Source organism: Patiria miniata, unplaced genomic scaffold, assembly GCF_015706575.1.
Source record: "Patiria miniata isolate m_02_andy unplaced genomic scaffold, ASM1570657v1 HiC_scaffold_3, whole genome shotgun sequence".
Taxonomy (NCBI): domain Eukaryota; kingdom Metazoa; phylum Echinodermata; class Asteroidea; order Valvatida; family Asterinidae; genus Patiria; species Patiria miniata.
The window spans coordinates 39465194-39490285 of NW_024037069.1; positions in this window are offsets into that span (position 1 = coordinate 39465194).

Below are 25092 nucleotides of genomic sequence, written 5' to 3' on the forward strand. Positions count from 1 at the left end.
GTTCAGCCATCACTGGGGGCCACAGTGAGTGTACTTCGATTCTGTACCCGCATTGGTTGCACACAAAGCAAAACACAAGTTAAAGGTCTCTTCTGCCAGTAGCTGATATTGATCAAAAGAGGGCGCTCTCACAGTGTTGTAGTTGGGGGCCATCACCACAGACATACATGTATAATAAAACCTAGACACGACATTAAAGGGAATATACAACATTTGCAAACATCGAAAAATAAAATTACCAAGTTTTTACGAAATACCTTAATAGGATGTTGGTAAATGACAGTCTAAAGCATCCTGTAAAATTATGGCACCTGGTATACTGTCATTTTCAAGAAAAGTGGTATTTTTGTATCAATTTCCAACGCTGATCGGCCGATCAGCGTTGGAAACAACTGGCTTTTTTTCAAATACTGGCCCCAATTGACCATTGCACTTGTTTGCAATCGATTACAAATCTATGAACGGGTACGAGCCAGCTAGACTGGTTCCCTGACCTTACAATTCCCCAATGTATGTAAACTGCTCTGTTTCTTCTTATATGGAGTCAGGGAACCAGACTACAGGAAAATGATCGTTTTTCTTGGTTTTTATAGCATTTTCGAACCCAAAACCTCCAAAAAGTCAGTGTAACTACATTTCCTTTATATTTCCAACCCCCCAATTCCATCCATTTCTGAAAATTACAGCAAAAGCAAATGATGTATATTCCCTTTAACTCCTTTCACGTTGTAAATTCTGTGAGCAAAACGGGCTGCGTCACGCGGCCTAGCGCTATGCGCAAATTATCATGTGGCTTCAATTTACGTGCATACTTACGTATACTACGTATGCTCAGGCCAGCGCCAATTGATGCACTTGTGCACCGCTTAGTTTTTGGTTTCCCGCATGCATACGGGACCAAAAGATTCCAAATAACGCGCGCAGTGAGACTGCCCTCTTGCGTGTCGCGATGCATTCGCGTAATACGCGTAGCATTTTGCTCACAGGCGCAATAGCAAATGTGGTGTCTAGGTTTTATTGTATGTCTATGGCCATCACAAGTCCATCATAAGCCTTCCTTTGAGTTTGAGATTGGCCATTCCCTGTTGGTTGTGACTAGGGCTGTGCATGCGAACTGGGTACCCAGGTGTCCGAGTACCCGACCGCTAATTTCAGGAACTGGTTCCAGATTATGGAATGGAGTACCCGTAAACAAATTTACATACATACTTAGTAATTTCTCAGACAATGAAAAAGAAAGGTTTTCAATGTCATTTGTAGGGAATTGTCAAAATGAAAGCCAGGCTACATGGCAAAACAAAACAGATTCACATTTGTGACGCATGCGAACATGCAATTTACATCCAAAAACACCATATTGACAAAAAGAAAAGCAAAGGGCAAACTGATACTCGAACCATACGCTTACAAAACTACTGACTGGAAAAATCACAATTTCAAATGTCCCGCGCTGCGAATTTGTGGACCATCTCCCACAATGCACTGGGAAAAATGAACTCTCCGTGGCAACCTCTAGGTAGCGCACTGCATTGTGAATTGCCCGAATTGATTCCTCATTTAGTTTATCAACCAAATACAATTAACTTTGTTTTTGTTTTTGAAGGGAGTGTAATTTGTTTCCTCACATTGTTTCTATGAGAAAAAAATTCAATAAAAATGTAAAAAAGACAAATGTACAGTGTTCCTGGAATCTGAGGGGTTTGAAAGAACCGCCTTTTAAGTAAATCACAAGTTACATGTAGTTATTCTCTATTTTTTATCAGATATCACATAGACTAACAGTTTACACATTGTTCGGATCATTTGTTTAACTTGGATTAAATTTGCATGTTTTGCATTAATTGGACTTTGCATTGTTATAATGTTAATTAATTTATGATTGTAATCACTTGTACATATTTTCCATATTTGCATATAAACCTGTACATTATTCAACTGATTATGAGGATTTTTTTTGTCTTTTTTGGAAATATATACAGTGTACAAGGAAATTACTTAACACATTCTGAACTTCAATATTTTGTTTTCGAAATGTTGACATGAATGTGGGCATTTGGTTGGAGTGTTGTTGCTGTCAGTTTACCCTTCATGGTGTGAATATTTACAGTGTTGGTATCAATTTTGTTGAAGGTTTGTAATTTCATTTCAATGAAAACAAAATTCATGTTTGTAAATCTGTAAGAAAAAGAAGTGGAGATCAAAGTCCGGCCCTCCTTTGAAACTATATTATAGTGTACATGTAAATAGATACATTTCGACAGAAATAGGGATTATTTTTGCATGTCTTGTATTAACTAAGTTTAGGACCTGTTTCAAGGCTGGGTTTTTGTTAAATTGGCACCGAGTTATGCAACTTCTTAACATAATGTGTGTAGTCTGTTGGGCATTGCATATGTTTTTAAGCTTCTAAATGTCAAAACATCTTAACCCTCGTTTTGTTTGATCAGTCAGAGACAGTCAAATATTCAGTCCTGTTCCCCTGCCAAACCTTTTTACACAGGCAAGTCACCAACAGTCAGATCACATTTCAATATGCACTGTGACAGTCAAATTCCATCAACAGAAAAAAAGCAGGTAACTGATAGGCACAGCTGGTTCATCAATCACCTACAGGCAAAGCATATGTCCGGTTTCATAACAATCACAGCCAGTCAATCCTGCTCTATGAAGGCAGGGAGCACTCAACTGTTATAGAAACAGTCACTTGATTTATTTTGACTGCTTGGCTGGCCTTGTTGAAATTGCCAGCCAGAGAGGAAGGGTTAAATGAACCATTGCTGATGTCACAAAATTAGCTTTGATTTCTCATTCATTGTTTAGGGGGGGGGGGGGGTCATGTTCTGGTACCTGTTAGGTGGTATGTTTCTGTTGAGAACTGGACTTGATTTCAAGTCTGTATTTGATGAGGGTTTGTTCATGTTGGCACTGCTTGGCTGTTAGCCAATATGAAAATGACATGTACATGTACATGTAGCACGCATCAGGGGTTTCCAAACACAATAGCCTTGTTGCATGGGAAACCATTGTATAAGTTTGTGGGGGGGGGGGGAAGGTTGCAACCTGACACCACTTCAGCGGTTGTGTACAAAGTCTATGGAGAGTCAAGAAAGTTTTCTCTAAGTATTTCCTGACAAAATTGGAAATGTTTCTCAGTCCCAGATTCATGTCTTATCATTTTTGCAATGACTGACATTCATTCAGATGATATATGAAGAAAAAAGTGGCGTCAGGTTGCAACATTTTGTCCTAAGTTTGTTCTCGACTCTAGATCGAGAATTTTAGCGGCTCCCATACATACATTTTACTATGTATGCATGTATTACATTTACATGTACAGTGTACGTGTTTATGAGCCTTATCACCAGCACTTTTGGGTTGGTGTTAGCTTCAAAACCCACTTTAGTCAATGATTTACGGTTAAGTTTGTCGTTTTGTCCTTCCCTTTGTTAAGGAAATAAAGACTGTCTGTGTTGTTTTACTGACATGAAATAATCACATGTGTAATTGTGAACAACTGGGGTCATAGTACATGTACATGTTTATCATAAATACCATTGGGAAAACATCGTTCTTGGTTGAGTTCTAGAAGCATCTGAAAATGAGTCACATTTTTATTATAATTTATATTCCTGTAATTGTAACAAAGTATGTTGTTTTGTTCACTGTGAGAGTGGAGAATGGGTATTCCACCAATAGAATGCCAGTGTCGAGTGGGTATTTAGTCATTCCTTTCATTAAATACGCTCCCAAATTTTGCACAATTTTGATCAGTTAATTTTCAGCACCGTATAGCCGAGGGGCCATATTCATGAAACCTTACTAACTCAGCAGCCAACTAGGCCTTAGTAGGATACTAAAATGCCTAGTAGTCTACTATGGAGTTGACAACTAGATTGTTATTCGTGAAACCTTACTAAGAACCTTGCTAACTAGTTACATGTACATACTAGGAGAATTTAGTTGCATACCTGAGTAACTAGAATTGGGTACTTTTTGGTTGAATAGGCATGTATGGATGACAACAAATACAATAGTGTGAGGTGCGTTAGGCTTGTCGAGCATTTGCGTGGTTTAGCAAAAAAAATTACCAAGGCCGATAGTTATGTTGTATAGTGTACTGCGTCTGCATGTGAATGAATCAACATCAAATCCTCTAGCATGAATAAGGGAATAAATGTGTGCTCCGGAGGTTTTTATCACTCTGTTTAATACCACTTAGAGTCTGGGTGCTGATAATTACCCGAGCCGGAGGCGAGGGTAATTATCAGCACCCAGACTCTAAGTGGTCTTAAACAGAGTGATAAATACCGACGGAGCACATATTTATTCCCATTCATAAATACCTTTTCGGTAAAAAAAAATCATATAATTTGTTCAAAACATCCCGATTTTGTTCAACAAATTCACTTTATGCTTTTTGAAACATCCCTCCTGCAAAATAATGGAGTGTTCAGCTGGCGATTTAGATGTAGACAACCCTTTTATGGAGATTGACGCGCGCGTATCATGTTCTACGCGATGTCGTGCAGAACGCACCTGGCGCGTTGCGTTTTGAATTTAGAACTATAAAATTCTAACTCCCTGGTAGTGTTGCGCATGCCTACGTGAGGATTGTGAACGTTCAACCAATGAAACGATAAGAGGCACTGGATTTTTAGGAGTCCACATTTTATTGTGACACTGGAAAAGTGTTTAAGACCAGCTAGCCATGTCTTTATCATCCGTTTAAGACTGGCCACGTGATGGGCTCTCGACCAATAGGAATGCGTAAACTGTCTTAGGTATTTATGAATTACATATAAAGCTAGGTTATCAGACATGGGTACAAAAATGGCAAGGAATCATAGGCAAATTATTCTCAAAAAGAGAACTCTTTATGGCAGACAAGTATGAGGAGTTAAAAGATATATTTGATGCTAAGCATAAGGATGCAAACACAAGAAAAAAAGAAAGATGCATGGGCAGCTATTCTCATCTAACACTGTCAAGATTTTCACAGCTTGAAAGATCATTGGATATTTAAAAATTAGATTATCCAAATTAAAAGTTGAGTCAAGAGAATGCCTGTCAAGAATGATAATTAAGTCCAAGAAGGCAACGAGGGGGAAAGCCACCTAAAGAGCCAAGTCTGACACAACAGAAAATGAGACAGTTGCTAACTAGTGACTTAGAGTTGCCCTGGATCAACACTAACTTTAGTAAGAAACTTAGAATTTAACTAACGCTAGTAATGTTTCATGACTATCAATTAGTTACCAACTAGGCTTTGTAAACAACCACATGCCTTTTTAGTAACCAGCTAGGCTTGGTAAGGTTTCATGAATATGGCCCCTGTTCGTTACCCTACCAATCCTACACTGTAATTTATGTTCCAAGTTTGATTTTTTTGACATGTACTAAAAATATTCATTGGATTTTCTCTGGTTTCGGATGGTTTCTAGTCAAAAGAAAATTTCCCATAGAAGAAATGGTTATTGATTTAAATGATTTTAGGAAACCATCACAGTAAATTCATACTTTAGTGTCTAGATGTATTGATTTATGCACTTGGATGTTAATTATGTATGTGTTGTATTGACTCGTGGGGTGTAAGCAAAAAAAAATGGTTCTTGTTATCTGGGACGGAGTTCAGAAAGCTGCTTAGGAGAACATTATTGTTTAGCAAATTGCTAAGCCGGGAACCAGTTACAATCGATGACGTACTTCAATTATATTTCACTTTTGCTGGTAACCAAAACATTTTCCGCATAGCAAAAGGTTGTGCTTTGTAGCCCCCTGAAATCTATCCCCTAGGTTTTATTATTATTATTATTATTATTATTATTATTTATTTATTCTCATCATGTAAAAACAAATAAAAAACACTAAAAACAATTTATACAAAAGAATATGCGTAAAAGAGTTGGCATCTCATACAATTTTGATTATTTCATGCGCATTAAAACAAATAATTGATGATTTTCATTGAAATAACTTTGTGTGAACACAGTTTTGGTAAAGTAAAGCTTTGAATCCCAAAAGTGCCTGGTTATAAGAATATTATTGTATTGTAGATTTGATTTTTTTTTAAAATAAAATTTGACGTTTTAGTTTGAGAGGGGAGAATTTGTGGAACCTGTACCTAGTAAGTATGAACATATGTACGTGTAAATGGTTTCAGGAAACCAGCTGATATTGATAAAAATGGTGTTAGGGGGGGGGGGGGAATGGTGCGTAGACTTCTTAAAGCCCAGTGCAAGACATTTGAAATAGGTTACTCGGAACTACAGTTACCCAGAAAAAAAATCGAAAAGGAAATAAAACTTCATTGCATATTTACATCGAAGACTAAAAAAATGTTTACAAGAAACTAAGAAATACTCAAACAGATGGTTTAAGCATTGAATTCTTTAAGTACATGGTCCTGTAACTGATCATAGTTGGTTGCTTTACTGTGTTATGTGAGCAAAGCACTCTTTATTAAAATACGAAATGTTTTCATGTAGAATCATGTTCATTTTGTCTGCCTTTCTTCGAAATGTTAAAATGCATTTAAATGTTTTATTGGTTCAATTACAGACGTCCTTTATCCCCATTCTAGACATTGTTCTTAAAGTCGGACTTGTGTCGTCATCCACATTGCCATATACTTTTTAACAAGTAGGTTTCGGCGATCGCAAATTAGGGTCGAGGACGAGCCGAAGCCATGGGGACGAGGTGAGTGGGTGACCATTTTAGCCGATTTTCGGCTAACTTTGACAGAATTTATGTAAAAAAAACGAGTTTGACAGAAAATTTAACAGAATGGATTTTTTGGGAAGATTTCTGGCAGAATTCTGCAAAAACGGTTATTTGACAGACAAACAGCAAATTTGAACAAAAAAGTGTACATTTGTTTAAAAAAGCTTTTAACAAACCCTTGCATAATGGGACAGGTTGGCTGGTCTAGGTGCTGAGGTTCACTGGGAAATGGACTTCGTCGTGGCCGGATCCGCGTTTTGTCCAAAATTTACCAATACATGTACATGTAATTTCACAACATCTTTATGTGAATAGATTGTTTATTTTGTAATGTTAATCTTAACTAAGGCAATACTACCAATCTGCATGTGATTTTAAGTGTTTATAGTGTATTTTGAGTAATTCTGGGGCATTTGGCAGATTTTTGATAAATCTGACCGATTTTTGATGTACATTTAGCAGAATTTGGTTCTGACCTTACGGTCACACGTTGGAACATTTACCAGTGTTGATACGTGCATGGCCCGGAGGAAGTTTTATTTCTTCATCATACGTGTACTTGAAAATCCAGGTTTCGACCATGTTGCGACTATAGGCGTTGATTCCAAGTCATTGGGTCGTATGTATAAAAACTAGCAAATGCTAAGTATTTAAGCAAAAAGTAAAAGCATTTACTTTGGTGTACAAGCATTAAGGAAAAGCAAATGCTTGATTTCGTCACATGAATAAAAGTTTCCTTTACTGTTCAGCATTTACTAGACAACAGGTAGCAAATGCTTCTTACTGTTGGATTGTTTACAAGGACGAATGATTGTCAACAATAGGGTGTCTTTTGTGTGTACGAACTGCCACACACTGTCCAATTCAAGCAGCCGTATGGTTGCGAAGGCAAAGCGTCAGTCGTTGTCAAGGAAAGCTAATCCGATTACGTACTTGGACGCTATAACGGAGCAGTGAAATTTATGCACCCCCAAAAAACATGACATTTTGAACGTTGTGTTTCTCAGAAAATATGCTTGGTATGATTGAAATGTTACATTCTAATATTGAAAAAGAAATTCTAAACTTCATGTCGGTGAAAAAAATCGCCGTCATCGATGCCGAAACGTCAATACTGGTTCCTGTCAAAGCTGACCTTCAAGTCTGGAAGAAATCGTTCGATAACTTCCCCAAATGTATGAACATGTATTTATCCCAATTCCTAGGAATTTATACCAGTTGTTATTTCACGAGTAGTTGGACACCTATATCATCTAAGTATATTTCGAATTTCAGCTTAATCTGTTGTTGCAGACGCTAATGTTACTGCTTGAATCACCTCTATGGAAAATTTCGAAGAGGATCAAAAAATTATTTTCCCGACCCAATCCATGTGCATTGTTAGCGAAGCGCCGAAGGCGCTACGGCTGACCGATTTCGGCCAAGCAACACAATAACGGATGGTAGATAAGCATATTCATTTAGCGTCACTCGGCCTGACATGGCGTGGGTCTCGGTATCGACCAATCGAAGCCGGCAAAAAGGGTGATATTTGTTATTAAACAACTCGTGAAGGAGGTTTTTATCCCATTGTTTACTGCACACCGTAATGGATAGGAATCCTCATTAATATTCGTGAGGCTTGAAAAGATATTGGGCACGCCAGTGTTACAAGGATTGAACATACTAGGCTGAAATATCAGGCCATTCTTTTTGAGTACAATCCAGTCAACGAGCAATTTGCAGCAGTTTGATTCATTTTTGAATTCAAAAAGCAAGTGACCCTCTCATGGTCAACTATTGCATTGAGGTTTAAAGTATAGACCCAGAAAACGAGGTTGTATGTTTTGGTGCCGGCGGCGCCGATCCGTAACTGAACAAAACCCCGAGTGCCGACTTATTGACTTGATACCTCCATGCCAAAAGACCCAGAAAACAAGGTTGTATGTTTTGGTGCCGGCGGCGCCGATCCGTAACTGAACAAAACCCCGAGTGCCGACTTATTGACTTGATACCTCCATGCCAAAACCAATAATAGGGGGCCTATTGTAGGGTTTCACAACAGAACGTTTCACAGTTCACGGTTTCTGCACATGTATTGCAAGTGACCGTTCCCAATTTCTAAAGATACTAGAGAGGGAAAGATGGAAGAGTACGCTTAAAAAAGTGAAACAGTTCACGGTTTCTGCACCCAAAGATACTAGAGGGAAAGGTAGGACAGTACGCTTAAAAAGTGAAACAGGAAGTGCTTGCTCGCTACGCGGATCTTTGCCCAAAAGGTCACGAAGGGGAAGGGCGCCTCGTACGGCAGGTAGGTAAAAACTAGATTTTCCCCATGCCCTCAACGTGAAAACTTAAGTTATGCAAAGCCGGCCGCTAAACTATTTTTTTGGTGGTAAAATTATGTCGATATGTAACATTTTAGAGCAGATTATTCTCTGATTAATAGCACCATCCCTGTGCTTCAGGTGAAAATGCCTTGAAGTTTTTTTTTTGTAAGTATTATGCTAAAGAGCTTTTGTAAAGGTTCAGAGATAGGGGAGGTAATGTGAATAATTTATGCACTTTCAATCATTGTGTTATTACTTTAGTGTTTATCGGGATTTTTTCCAAAGGAAACAATACATTTGTTAATTAATTGTTGAATTAATGAAATTAATTAACCCTAACTCCCTAGGGGGTGTGCAAAATCGTATTGAATTTGGAGGATTCAGTACTGTTAGGGCTATTGAAATTATTAATGCATTTATATTTATTTCTTCAGAAATTATGAAATTAAAAAAAATTGTACAACGCTTGAAATGCAATGTAAAGCATTTAAAAAATAATACGAATTATTATATTAATTAATTGTTAAATGAATTAATTAGAATAATTGTTTAAATTGTTAAAGCATTTATTTTTATTTTTTTCAGAAATTATGCATTTTTTAAAAAGTGTACAGCGCTGCTTGTAATGGAATGTTTAGCAGTTTTAAAATAATGTGAATTATTATTTTAACGTCAATGCTTAAAAAATCATTCTATTTACGTTATGAGCAACGGGTATGGGCGTCGCGAGGGGGAGCAAGGGGGGGCACTTGCCCCTCCCTGGAAAAGCAAAAAAAAAAAAAAAAAAAAGGAAGAAAAAAAAGAAAAGAAAAAGAGGCGCGAAGACAAAGTGGTGTAAATTTAATGAGTTGGGGGGGGGGGGGCAAAATGTCCCTGCCCCCCTCTAAAACTGATAAATCGAGAATGTGTTGAGAAATACAAGAATTGTTTGGCAAAATTTTTTTTGCCCCCCTCTAGAAAAAATCCTGGCGACGCCCATGGCAACGGGTTATAAAGGTTATAAACTGGAAATGATTTATTCATATTTAATAATACGCTAATCAAATGCTAATTTGTTTTTCAACTTGATGCAAGTCTCCATATTTGAACAACTTCAGGAAAGTTGTAGACTTTTTAAGCAATCCTTATTGGATAAGAGTCCTTATTGATTGCATTGCTGGGTCTCCCCCCCCCCCCGAAAACCAACTGGATAAGCATTGCTAAATCTCAAAGTAATAATTTCATTGACTACTTTAATTCCCTTTTTATTCATTTATTCGTTCATTCATGCATTTCTTTATTTTTAAATTAATTCTTCGTTGTATTCGTCTTTTTAAAGTTGTTTTTCTTCATAAATGCAAAACCTGTTGGCATTTACACCAGATGTCCTATAATTCACGTGTTAATTCACCTTTCGCTCGTACCCCCCGCCGTTTGCAAGGCGGGGGGTACGAGCGAAAATTTACCTTAGCGTCATGCGTGTTTACCTATCTGCCGTAAGCGGCGCCCTTCCCCGTAGCCCCAATTCGATGACGTCATAGTGTTTCATAGGTCGCCGTACAAATAGAGACCTAGTGTCCTAACCATTGATCTCCATATACACTGTGTATATGGAGATCAATGGTCCTAACTTCCAGACCACCGATGAACACATGCCCCGACGACAGCAGGTGGTTTTGGCAGATGTGTCTGAACTCATGATGTACGTTTTATTGAGAAAAAAACGAAGAGTGCTCTTCATATTAATATTGACGGGATGTTTAGGCTTGATCAATTTATACCGTGCATTGATCGGTGGCCAATACGACAGTCATCAACGACGGATATATCAGGAACGGACCTCTACACTCAGGTAAAATTGCAACGAATATACACTCAACCAAAACAGCCTCCCACTCAACACTTTTTTGTCTAACTCAAAAACTACTGGGCACATCTTGCTCAAAATAATAACGACTGATAGTACAGAAATTCTTTACCAATCCAGCCATATTCTCTATTTGGCCAAAACAGTGATAATGTGTACGAAATTATGCAATTGTAAACAAACGATACCGAAAACAGTTGCACTTTTGTATACGTGCAAGGTAGTGTGAACCACAACTTGCACGTATACAAAAGTGCAACTGTTTTCGGTATCGTTTGTCATAAATTGCATAATTTCGTACACACTCGTCACTGTTTTTGGCCAAATAGAGAATATGGCTGGATTTCTAAGGAAGTTCTGTACTGATTAGTCGTTATTTTGAGCAAGATGTGCCCAGTAGTTTTTGTGTTAGACAAAAAAAGTATTAGAATTTGGGGGCCTTTCTTTTTTGGTTGAGTGTATTACAAAATGTAGTAGTGGGCTATAGTCATCTTGGTGTGTACCCAACTAAAGGTGTCTTATATGTCGCATCAACATGGATTTGTTCCTTGAGATACACTCATTCCTCTTTGTCCAAAATCGGGGGGGGGGGGGGGAAAGTTGCAACCTGACGCCACTGAACAGCGGTCCTGTACAAACTCTATGGAGAGTCAAGAACATTTTCTAAGTATTTCCTAACAAAATTGGAAATGTTTATAAGTCCCAGATTCATGTCTTTTCATCATTTTTGCAATAACTGACCTTCATTGAGATGATTTTATGAAAAAAAAAAGTGGCGTCAGGTTGCAACATTTTCCCCACCAAAATCATGAACGGAGAAAGGGTCGGTTATAGGCAAGTAAACCTTTCTTTCGCTTGTGTGCATGTTTTGGGTCACGGTGGTTTGTCGTGGTGACGACGTATTCTCAACCTAAGTAAACATAATAGAAGAAAATAATTAAAGTACAAGTGAGGTATGTCACTACACGTTTAAAATAATTTCAACGGTTACATACAATACAATACAATAAAACTTTATTATCCCATTGCGGGAAATTCCATGGCCTTTTTACACGTTATTTGGTTTAAAACACATAAAAAGCACGAATGTAAAAACTACACAAATACAAAAATTAAAAAAACAAAATTAACTTATAACATCTGTCCGTAGGCAAGTAAGATATGTCAATTTACTGTGTACCTGTACTGTGAGATTAGAAGGTTTGCATGGTGGAAAGATACCAAGACAAGTTAAGTCCGCGGTAGCACCACGTGAACAAATCTCCCCCACGAGCACGTGTGGCTCCGAAAAAGAACCGGAGGGACCCAACGCCCCGAACAGCATGCTCCGCCCGTCGTCAGAAAAATGTTCATTCTCCCGACGACAGGCAGAGCACACCGCTCGAAACGCTGAGCCCCCGGCCCCCAGAACCACACACACTCACAAAAGAGACCCATCCACACGGTGCCACCGCAAACCCATCCCGTCCTAGTACATGTACTGTGTTATTCCTATTTGTTTAACAAAAGAACACGAACTTCGTCAAACGAACTTCGTCAACGGAGGATATTAAGGCCAAAAAAAAAAAAGTATCCGGTTTCTGGTATGGAGCTTGCCCAAAAAGTGGTGCGGCGACGCGGCTTTTTTTTTTTACCTGATTTTTTTGCTTCAAATGTCGGCTGATGACTGCAAATGGTGCCCGACTAAACTTAGTGCAAATATAATGGGAGTCCAGAGAGGCCACATAAAGCTTATTCTAGACCATAACCCAATCTAAAAACACGTTAAAATTGTGCAGCAGGATTCCAGTCAAACCAGTGAGTTTGGCGGTTTTGAGACATCATCTTTTATTGAAAAAAAAAACCTTTTCATTTTGCCGACGCGCATGGCTACGGCGACGCGCGCGCATACCAGAAACCGGAGACTTTTTTTTTTGCCTAAGGGTTGCAATACAGCAGCTCAGCGTTCCAACTGCTCATTGTACCACCTGATAGCTGCTGGAATTGAGCTGCCATATCGCGTAGTTCTTATCCTCCGTTGTAGAAGATGGTTACTTCGGGAGTTATGGACAAACTTTGTATGCAGCGGATGGCACCTGACATAATTAGTTGTAATTTATTGCACATGTTAGACTTAAATAAGTCAATCAGTGGTTCCTGTTGATGGCCAATAATCCTAGCCCGAAATACATAGGGCTATTTTAGCTCGCACACCCGCAGCGCAGAAACCCGCGGAAAGATGTAAAAATGAAGGAGTCCACTCATAAGTCCGACGCGTCATAGGTCCGACGCCTCATAGCTCCGACGCCTATAGGTCCGACGCCTTGAACGCTTCGTTTTTCCGACGTCGGACTTATGAGGCGTCGGACTTATGAGGTGTCGGACCGAATAAATAAATCGTATGCCTCATAAGTCCGACGCCTCATAAGTCCGAAATTTCGGACTTATGAGGCGTCGGACCTATGAGGCGTCGGACTTATGAGAGAGTCATTTTTTGGGAGGAAACCCCTGTGCGGATCAAGCTGTCAATGTTGTTGTTTCGTCTGGTGCGGGTGTATCCCATAGCGTGCCGTTGTGAAAGGTAATTTTGTATAGCCCCCGCGTTTTTTTATCTGCAGCAGACATCGTCAATGATCAGGATTATTCAGCTAAACGATGTTTATATTCATACGAAAATATCGATAACGTCACACCATTGCTGTCACTCAGTCATGCATGTACATTGAAGCATTTCAAAGAACGGCTTTCGTCGAGCTGCCGCAGTGCACTGGCCTATAGTGGATAGTAGCTGTATCTGTATCTGTATCTGTATCTGTAGTATGCTACTGCACAATCGCCTACGGTGGGGCTATCACGTGCAGGTAACGCTGTCATGGTGCTGGTTGATTACTAAATTTTGAAGTGCGCATGGGTGGAAAGTTGGCCGATATTCATCTTGTCTGGTTGGGTTTTGAAGGCGTTCAGTGTGGGTTGGTTTATAGTAGCGTCAGGTAGGAGGTTCCATTCGGGGATTGTCCATGGGTATAGCGAGTGGAGATAGTTGTTTTTGTTTGACTGGATGCGTTGAAGATTTAAAGTGCTATTGGTTTGTCTGGTAGTACGTCTGGTGGTTGGCTGGTCACTGGGTAGATGAATTTGCAGGTGGGAGATATAACTTGGAATTATACTGTGAATTTCTTTGTGGATGGTGCATAGTCGAGCTCTGTTGCGTCTTTCTTCCAAAGGGTCCCAGCCTAGCTCTTCGAGCATTGCAGTGACGCTCGATGAGTAACTGTAGTCCTTCAGGACGAACCTGGCTGCACGTCTCTGAACTTTTTCAAGCACGCTGATGGTGTTCAATTGGTAGGGGTCCCATATGACTTGACAATATTCCAGAAGTGGTCGAACAAGTGCCTTATATGCTATTTCTTTGGTGTGTTTATCACAGCTGGATAATGTTCTTTTGAGTAGACCAAGGGTTCTGTTTGCTTTGACTGCAATTTGGTTTATGTGTCGATTCCAAGTCATATCAGAAGTAAGTTCAACTCCCAAGTATGTGTGATGATCGACTTCGCTAAGTATATCATCACCCATGGTGTACTGGTTGGAGTTTGGTTTCCGTTTATGTGTCACTCGCATGGAGAAGCATTTGGACCGATTAAAACCCATTTGCCAGATAAACTCCCAAGTACATAGGTGGTCGATGTCCTTTTGCAGGATTTTAGAGTCCTCAGGAGACTTTATTTCCCGATACAGAATGCAGTCATCAGCAAGCAGTCAATCATACAGAAAGCAGTCAATCCAAGTATGAATGTTGTTCCGGATTCCTAAATGATTAAGTTTGGCCAGAAGTCTGTGATGAGGAACAGTATCAAAGGCTTTGCTGAAATCCATGATGATGAGATCCATTTGACTGCGTTTATCTAAGGTTATTTGTAGATCGTTGACCAAAGCTGACAGTTGTGCCTTCACAGGACCTGCCTTTTCTAAAACCATGTTGTTGGTCGGCTAGAATCCCATGCTGTTCAAAGTGACCCTTGATATGTCCATGAATAATGTGTTCAAGGATCTTGCAGATAATCGATGTTAAAGAAACTGGGCGAAAATTTGCAGGATCAGACCGGTCATTTTTTTGGGTAGATAGTCGTGATATTTGCAGTCAACCAGTCGGAAGGCAAAGTTCCTGTCGAGATGGATTTATGGAAAAGTTTCGTGATAGTGGAATGACCGCAAGATCTGTGGTTTGAACTCATGTTTCATCAAATATTTTTGTTGGTTGGGATAAGTTTAATTGAAGTGAAAACACTCCGAGAACCTAAGTGTCTTCCATCCACACAGCGTGATATTCATGTAGGGTGCGTGATGTGATTGGTTAAAATACGATGTATGCTGCAAAAAAAGTACGCGTTCCCCTGGTAAGTTTCCCCCGGACAAAATAATTCACCGGGTCGTGCCGTCCGGGAGGCTAGTTAAATCTGTCCTGCCAATGTCCAACGTTAAATGTGTTCCCCCTGGTAAATGTTGTCCCGTGCAACGTCACAAGTCTAGCACCCAGACAGCAGATTACGCACGCGTACGAGGTCGGAGGGGGCCCTGAGAAGATCGCGAACGATGGTTTGTGTGCCTCTTCCATTCGTAAAAAAAAGGAGTGTGCAAAATGGTGATAATAGAAATATCCCTTTCAAAGTCGTTATTTGTACGCTTTCTTTATTTATACAGTCATAATTCAAGCACTGGCATACCGAATGTTTTTATTAGTCTAGTATTGAAAGGCCAATTATAGAAAAGAATCTGTATTTGCTTCGTTCTATCGTGCAGAGAGTCCTGGGGCCATATTCATGAAACCTTACTAAATTAGCAGCCAACTAGGCCTTAGTAGGATACTTAAATGCTTAGTAGTCTACTATGGAGTTGACAACTAAATTGTTATTCATGAAACCTTACTAAGAACCTTGCTAACTAGTTTCATACTAGGGGAATTTAGTTGCATACCTGAGTAACTGGAATTGGGTGCTTTTGGATGGAGTGGGCATGTATGGGATGTGATGACAACGGATACAATTTTGTGACAGGTGTATAACTATTAGGCTAATCCATGTCCAGCACTTACGTGGATTAGCAACTTACTGTGTATAAGAGGTATGAAGTCATATTTCCTATTAATTCGGGCGATTCATAATGCAAGTTTACCTAATTTGGATTCAAATTTTAATCCGCGGGCAATTTTTTAGTGTACTCGACGCCATGCATGGGAACGATGTGAAATAACGATCGTACATGGCGTCGAGCAGTACACCGTGATTACAATATTATGAGAGAAACGCAAAATAACTGTTTGAAAGGAGGGTTGGACATAATAATTGGCAATGGACGTAAGACATTAATGCAATGAAATCACCAAGTATAGACGTGCATGATACAAATCAATTAGGCCGACATATTGAAAAACTAGCATTTGCTTTTACTACCTATTTTCAAGCATTTACTTACATTTGTAAGAATAAAAATTAAGCAAATGCTTTTACTGGAAAGCATTTCCTGAAAGCTAAAAGTATTTACTTTTTACTTGTTAGCTACTGCTAGACTAGAAGTGTTTACTTCATTTCGTATGAATAAAAAGGAGCAAATGCTTCAGATTTCAAATATTTACTGGTCATTTTTCAAGGCTGGGTTGGGGCAACCTTGAAAATATAAAGCACATACTTCTGCGCAAAAACTGCTGCATTTATTAATATTAATCGCCCCAAAATTAACACAAATCGTTAATAAACTACATATAATACCATACACTGTATTTTTAATAACATCTTTGCGAAATTTAAATATTTTTGTACTATTACTTTCATTACTAGAAGAAACGATAATTTCGCATTTTGTTCACGATATGAGAAGTGTTAGCGTACAGTGCGGCATAGAATGATTACGGATACATTTTATCCAACCGCACCCTGGGGACTGAACAAAATGAAATCTTTTTTTGAAGTTTTTTTAGGTCACCAATCTTTGCAAACTATAATTTTTTTAATATTCCAATGCACAAAACTATTTGTGCATTGAATTGTTGGTATGATTTTACCCGCTTTAACACATGTCTGTGATTTGTATGCAATTGTAACGTCTACAGGACACTGTGGACCTTTACAATTGTCATGAATGATGAAAATATACTTTCTGTTTTCTGCCACTGGCGAAAAGTGCCATAATTTCTGCTGGATTTGAGGATCAAATATACAATGTACTGTATGCATCACCATATGTTTAAACCCTCCGTGTGTGTGGCAGTTTGTACACACAAATAAAGACACCCTATTGACAACCATTCGTCCATGAAAACAATCCAACAGTAAGAAGCATTTGCTACCTGTTGTCTAGTAAATGCTGAACAGTAAAGGAAACATTTATTCATACGGAATCAAGCATTTGCTTTGTACTCCAAAGTAAAGCTTTTACTTTTTGCTTAAACTTCCTAGCAATTGCTAGTTTTTATAACTTCGACCCACTGAATCGGATCCGAGTCCCGTGGCCAACTTCCGTTGTGCCTTGCTGCCTATAGCACGTTTGTTGTTCTGTTTATTGTATTATTTTATATACCAAATACGTAAGGAGGCTATCTGCCAATATTGTTTTCTGTTCGATTATCTGTTTTTCCCGAAATCGCATTCATTTCGATTATTTTGGTTATAATTCCATTGAACTTCGTGTTGTGTGTTAATTACATGTTCTCCCGTTTTCAGTTTTCAGTTACAATAGATCCGTCAGATTTAAGCCTTGACCCCCGTACCGTGCAGCACCTTTAGTTCTAAACGACACCTATATAATGGAAGGATTCCTAATTTATTGCTTTAATTAGCCATGTTAAACAGGAAAAAATGGAACCCATGATGGAAGTACTTATAGAGCATTGTTTGCCGAACTGATTTTTTCCCCTGCAATAACATGGCTAATATTATTCAGTAATAAATTAGGAATCCTTCCATAATTATATTGTAAGTGTCGTTTAGAACTAAAGGGGTTACAAGGGCGTATAAAATCCGATGGATATTTAACACTTATTTCGAAAATCTAAATATGCAATAGGCCTTTTCCACGCTCAGTGTTTTACATGTACATGTACATGTACATCTCGTCGCCGCCAGCACTGGTCATTCACCCATTGTGGAGAATGGTATCGCCCTACAGATACGTACAATGATATGAGGATTGCCATATCAGCCAACCTCCCTGTGCAGCCAGTATGGTAAAGAATATTTTCTGAGACATGAAAAAACTGGCAAACGTTTCCATATACATGTACATGTGCATGACAACGATGATAGCCATGCATGTACAATGTATAAGCATGTTTCCTGGCTCTGTTGGTATAAGGCTTGCACGGAAGCGGCACCGACTGCGCGGCAAAAGGTTTTGGAAGGAGATTCCCTTTCTCTTTGAAAGTCATTTCAAAAGATGTACGTTTTATTGAGGAAAAAAACGAAGAGTGCTCTTCATATTAACATTGACGGGTTGTTTAGGCCAAGGGCGGATCCAGGACACAATTTTTTTTGGGGGGGGCCAAAAAAAAAATTGGTCCCCCAAAAAAGTGGGTCAAAAAAATTACGGCGTGGGGTTCGGGGCCCGCTTAAGGGCCCCGAAATTTTTTTGGATTCTAGATGCTCTGTGGTGCGATTTGAGGCAATTTCTGACCACTTTAACCAATGTTTTTTTGAGGAAAAGATGGTGGTGTACTCATTGCCTGCCTTTATTGCGATGTCACATAAAAAAAAAAAAAAATTGGTTTCGTTTGGGGGGGGGGGGGCCATGGCCCCCTTTGGCCCCCCCTGGATCCGCCCTTGATTTAGGCTTGATGAATTTATACCGTGCATTGTGCTGTGGCCGATACGACGGTCAACAACGACGGATAAATCAGGAACGGACCTCTACATTTAGGTAAATAATACAACAATAACTATAGTATAGAATATAGAGAGTGCCAATTTGTTTTTCTTCGATGAAATTCTATATTACATTAAAGCCTGACTATTTCTCAATTTACCCCGTTCCATTTGGGTCCATAGATCCAGAAATACCATAGCGAAAGGGTGTGTGATTGCCTATTCAATGCCTATTTCTCCGGCATGCTAGCCTAGTTTTAGGGCGGATTTAGCCGGATTAACACCGTGGCAATAGAGCAATGGTTACATACCGCCAGTGCTCATGTATCCGCTGCGCTTACTTTTCCTCAGGCTGCAGGTTCCGAGGTATACTGCTGACACTGAGCACAGTGTTTCACTGAAATCTTTGGCCAAATATAGACCTTCAATCCCGGTACATACCGTTAGTTCGTTTTACCGTTTTGGATTTCCTCAAAAACAAAAACAGTAAACGAACCATTGACTATTTTGTCGTTTTACAAAAGCCAATGAAGGTTGCTGAAAAGACAAGGTTGCTACAGATAACATTCACCCTGCGTAAACACTACAAAATAACTACTCCCAAAGTCCCACGTCCCAATCAGCCAACATTATTCTTCCATGGACGCAACTTGGCTTAAAGTTTACGCCATTTGGATTAAAATGTAACCCGGGCAGTAATGTTCAGTGTGCTCGACCGGGCGCGTGGAGATGCGATAACCTCGTCCCCGTGGTGTCGAGCAGTACGCATTACAATAGAGAAACGGAAAGTACTGTTTGAAAGGAGGATTGGACATAATAATTGGCACTGAAGGTAAGACAAATGAAATAAAAAACACCAAGTATAGGCCTACACGATTCAAATCCCTTAGGCTTACATGATGCGGAATCGAATCGGAATACAAGAAGCAAGTTACCCTACCAGCCTTGATGTATTGAAGTTCAAGAGTATGACCCTGGGAACGAGGTAGCCGTTGCGCTGGGGCCGAGATAAAGCAAACAAACAAATTCCAAATGCCGACTTGAAATCCGGTGTAGCGTGAATATCAGACTCCATGAAATATGGACTCGTTGGTAGTATTGCGCATGCGTAAGTATGATAATAGCCTATAGGCCTATAGGAGACTGGAGACTGACCTGTCACGTGCGAGGGATAAACCAATAATAGGGAAAAGGAGTCCGATTTTCATAGGAATCGGATTTTCATATGATATGATATGACACCGGTCAAAGGGCACTTGAACTCTGTCACGGCTACCGTATCTGTAGTTCAATGCGGAGTTAATGGAGTCAGTGCGATATGCGGTACATGATACGTGCAGAATTCTATATTCATGTATAACTTGCATCATTTTAATAATGAAAATGACCTCTCCGAGACAACGATGATAGCTATACAAGTCATGTATAAGCTTGCACAAAAGCCCCGAAGACGGCAAAACATGTTGGCAGTTGATCCTGTTTCGCTTTGAAAAATTCATGATGCACGTTTTGTTGAGGAAAAAACGAAGGGTGCTCTTAATATTACTATTGACGGGCTGTTTAGGCTTGATGAATTTATACCGTGCATTGTGCTGTTTATACGACGATCATCAAGTTCAACGATGGATATATCAGGAAGGGACCTCTACATCCAGGTAAATACATGTAATACAACAACAGCGGGCCTAGGCTCGCCATCTTGGTATGTAGACCGGCGATCTACAAAGACTGGATAGCGTACAGGAAGCCGCAGATTGAAGCCATATTGGAGAGACCGGCTGATGATCCATAAAGGACAACTTAATAATTGCAGTCTTCATAGGCAGTTGTGATCACGGTGTTCACATTTGTAGCATTGTGGTTCCACCACTTCTGACCATGGTTCACGATTTTTCAAACGTCGTGGTCAGGTGTATAGGGCTACTTTTTGAATGCCGCCGTTCACTTTTTGCGACGTTTGGAAATACTTATATTGTTGATGTACCCTAAGGTGGCGCGGCCCCCAACGTGGCGCACTAGTGATTTTTCGCCTGTAGCGCCTACCTAGAGCAAAAGTTTTAACTGAAATTTCACAGAAAGTGAAATTTCATCAAGTTCTAAACACTCCTGTTCATAAATCGCGAGTTCATTTACCCGTAACAAAGTTAGAAGAAAAATTTATTTTGGCGTGATTTTCCGATTTTATTTTCAAGTGCAAAGTGAACCCTTTGAAAATGCCCCGAAAAATAAGAAAATAATTTTCTGACAAACATCTGGCTGGGTATGTAAGTAGAGATAATAATTATTTATCAGAATTTATCAAGTTTACAGAAATTCTTAAATGTTAATTTGGAATTTTCCGAGATTTATTCAAGTGCGCCACGTTAGGGAACACCCCGCCAATTTGTGCCCAATTTCCGGACGCCACCGTTTTTGAATTTCGGATTAAATTTCATGAAACCGAAATTGTTCACAGAGGTTAAATAGCAAGCATTAATAAGGTACAAGTATTAGTATTTTACTGCATGAATGTGAGGTTTGTAAACAAAGAGGTTAGGCAACACTACACGAGGAAAGTCGGGGAAGCTTCGAAGTGCACCACGTTAGGGAACACGACTATATATTAATCACGACGGAAACTTGTCCTTTTTAGAACATCAGTGGTTATGATTTGGCGATAGAGTCCGAGTCGGAACCATTTATGGGACTCCAAATAAATCATCGCATACTCGGTGCCCTAAAACAGTCAGCCTATTACCCTCAAAACAGACCCATCAAAATTCAGTCAAACTTTCAACATTAACAATCAACTAGAACGGCGAAGCCGCCATGGCTCGCTGTAGAAGGCGGGAAGGGAGGCTGAAGGTAGGGTTGGGGGTGTGCATGATGGGGATCAGGATTCTCGTTGATGTGCCAGGGTGTAGGGGTCAGTTTTTAAATGTCAACATAAAAAGTCAACAGATGACCTAATAAATACATGTGTATATAGGTTAGCCGTCACTGCGTTATGGGGAAGTTTTCCATTGCTAGGGTAATTAGGACCCAGTTGTGGAGCCTATTTGCAGCCCCCACAGTGTCTTCAGGTCCCCATACTTGTATTACCATGGGAGAACTCTTGTGTAGTACCCACAAATGCAGAACAAGAATGGGTATACATGTACATGTAGACACAGCACCATCACCACATGCCCCAAACCTTACCCCATCCCCCACCCGCCCCCCCCCCCCCACCCCAACCCCACCCAAACTCCAATCCTTATCTCCTTCCCCCTACCCCAACCCCATGCACCCACTTACCCTATCCTCCCCATTCCTTCCTTACCCACTCCTACACATCCTCATCCTAACCCCTACTCAAATCCCTATATCCCGCCCACCGGCCCCATTCCCCCTACCCATACCGACCCATACATCCCCACCCGACCCCAACCCCTACTCCGATCCCTATATACTGCCCCCTCCCCTTACCCAGCCCCTACACCCACCTACCCATCCCCAACCACCCCTACACATCCCCACCCAAACCCCTTCTCAAATCCCTATTTCCCTCCCCCTCCCCGACCCCCCCCAACCCTCCCCCTACCTGTCTCCCCCTACCTGTCTCCACCCCACCCCTACATTTGTACACATCCCCACCCCACCCAAACCTAGTATTCCAATCCCTATCCCCCACCCCACCCAACCCACCCCACCCCACCTCCCCTACTCATCCCCCAACCCAAACCCCAACTCCAACCCCTATCCCCCACCCCTATCCCCCACCCCACCCCATCCTCCCCTACCCCATCCCTACTCCAACCCCATAAAACTAAAAGATCAAAGCAGAAGTACATGAATATGGAACGCCAAAGCCGCCTTCTATAGTTCGATTTCATTCCATAATCAATTTCATTATTCCATTCGGCGATTTCATCATTCCATTCGGCAATTTGATCATTCCATTCGGCGATTTCATCATTCCATTCGGCGATTCCATCATTCCATTCGGCGATCCATCATTCCATTCGGCGATTCCATCATTCCATTCGGCGATTCCATCGTTCCATTCGGCAATTTCATCATTCCATTCGGCGATTCCATAATTCCATCCGGCGTTCATCCTTTCATTCGTCTATTTCGCATTTGATTTAGCCATTCCACATTTCATTCAGCAATTTCGCCCCTTTTGCACTTCATGCTATTCTGCATTTCGCTTTTCATGCAGCCATTTCGCATTTCATGCAGCTATTCCGTATTTCATTCGGTCTGGCAGCGTCCATCCGTACGGAAGCGTTAAAGGGACATAAGACAAAGTAAAAAAAAGAGTCTTAATTATGACTTATAATTAAGTCATTGTTATGACATATCTTATAATAATGACTATTAAGTCATAATTATGATATATATCATAATTACGACTTAGTAATTGTTAGATCATAATTATGACTTATATCTCATAATTATGACTTATTATTAAGTCTTATTTATGACTTATATGTTATAATAATGACTTAATATAGGTTTTCCCGGACAATTTTGGAAAATGTGCGTTTGAATGTGTAAAACATAAATTCAATTTGGCGCCGAGTTTGAGAACGACGTACATCCTGGTTTCATTTTCGCAACAACTAGCATTCGATTTCATTTTGCATCAATCAAATGAATGAATATGCATAACGTTTCATTTAAGGAATTACAAATACGTGATTAGGTTTTCGGTTTGACCTATGCGTTGCCGATTATTACGAATGTGCAATCCAATTCGCAGAAAATCGATTGTCTATTGTGACACAGGCTAAATTGAACATTCTTTTTCATTTGTTACAATTTAAATTCGCATTTGCTGCATTCAGTTTAAATAAATTATACAGGCCTATACAAATCATGATACAACTTTGATTCATTAATTAATTATTCATTAATTAATCATTTATAATCAATGTATGCCTTATTGATCATTAATGTGTTTGTTCTTATATACACAAAGGCCTATGTGAAATGTAGGTAAATGAAGTGTGAAAATGATATATGATGTGACCAATATGAAATCACTCAAAATAATCTTGTAGCCATATTATTGAGACGGTAAAGGGACACATCACGTGTCATGTTACATGGGATCTGCATGGGGAATTTCTGAATATATTTAAAAATTCAATCATTCAATCAACCATTCCTTTACTGTTACTTTAACACATAAATGAATTCCAATGCTTGACCAGGCATACGTTAAATAACACTGCGAGGGAAATCAGCTGCACATTTAGCGAAAAAGATTGATGATAAATTAAAAGGAAAACAGGATTGCGGATGTGCCTTCGATTTCGCACTAAAATGAAATGTCAATACACTAAATGCAGTGCACATTCGGGAAATCGTACGCTGACTTTTTACAACTGAATGCACTTTCACGGAAAAAGAATTATCATTTGTTAAATAGAAACAGAGATTTGGAACGTTCATTCTATTTCGCACGAAAACGAATGCTTCTTTTACAAATTCGTGTACACATTTTCCGAAATTGTCCGGGAAAACCTATACTAAGTCGTAATTATAAGATATAAGTCATGACTTAATAATAAGTCAGTAAAGGAAGTGGATATGAGAACCGGGCAGTATACAACAGAGGAAGTGAGACAAAAAAAGGAGAAGAGAAGGGGGGGGGGGTGGGGGGTTGAAAAACCCAAACAAACAAACAGGAAGGGGAGGGTTAAACATTAAAAGAAAAAAGTTTGAATTTTCTACCAATATATTCTATGGTAGGCCTACTCCAGTGTGTCAGAGTTAATGCTTGATTCATTTTGCTTGGGTATTGACAGGTACATCGAGGCATCGACATCTGAGCCAATGACAACGCCATTGGAACACGTCACTAAGGTAGGAACAGTTATTTGCCAACAGAGCTTGCTAGTTGACCTCACAAAGCAACGATATTTGCATTCGGGCACCATGTATATAGGATCTACAACGTCTATATATATATTTTTTGGCATTTATTTTGTGTTCTGACTGCATGGGCCCGCCCAATCAAGGCAATACATTGGTGTTTCGAAAGAAAATAAAGCATTGCAATAATTCACAACATATAAATATCACTGACGCTGGAACAAACTTTTGCCAGGGGGCGCTGGAATTTCTAAAGGACGGACAAAATTAATACGAAAGCGGAGCGCAAAGCCCTTACGTCGTGGCTTAATTTGGAATATGGATGCTCTGTGGTACGGTGCAATCTGAGGCGATTCCTGGCCACTTTCTATTTGACTTTTTTAGCAAACTTTTTTGAGATTATAAAGTCAATTTATTTCAATATTTTGTTTAGAATATACTTTTGCTCCTAAAACGTTTAACTGTACTGAAAAGTGGAGAACCCTGTATTTTTATCTCCATTTTTTGTTCCATTTAATTCTGGAAAAAAATTGTATCATTATGC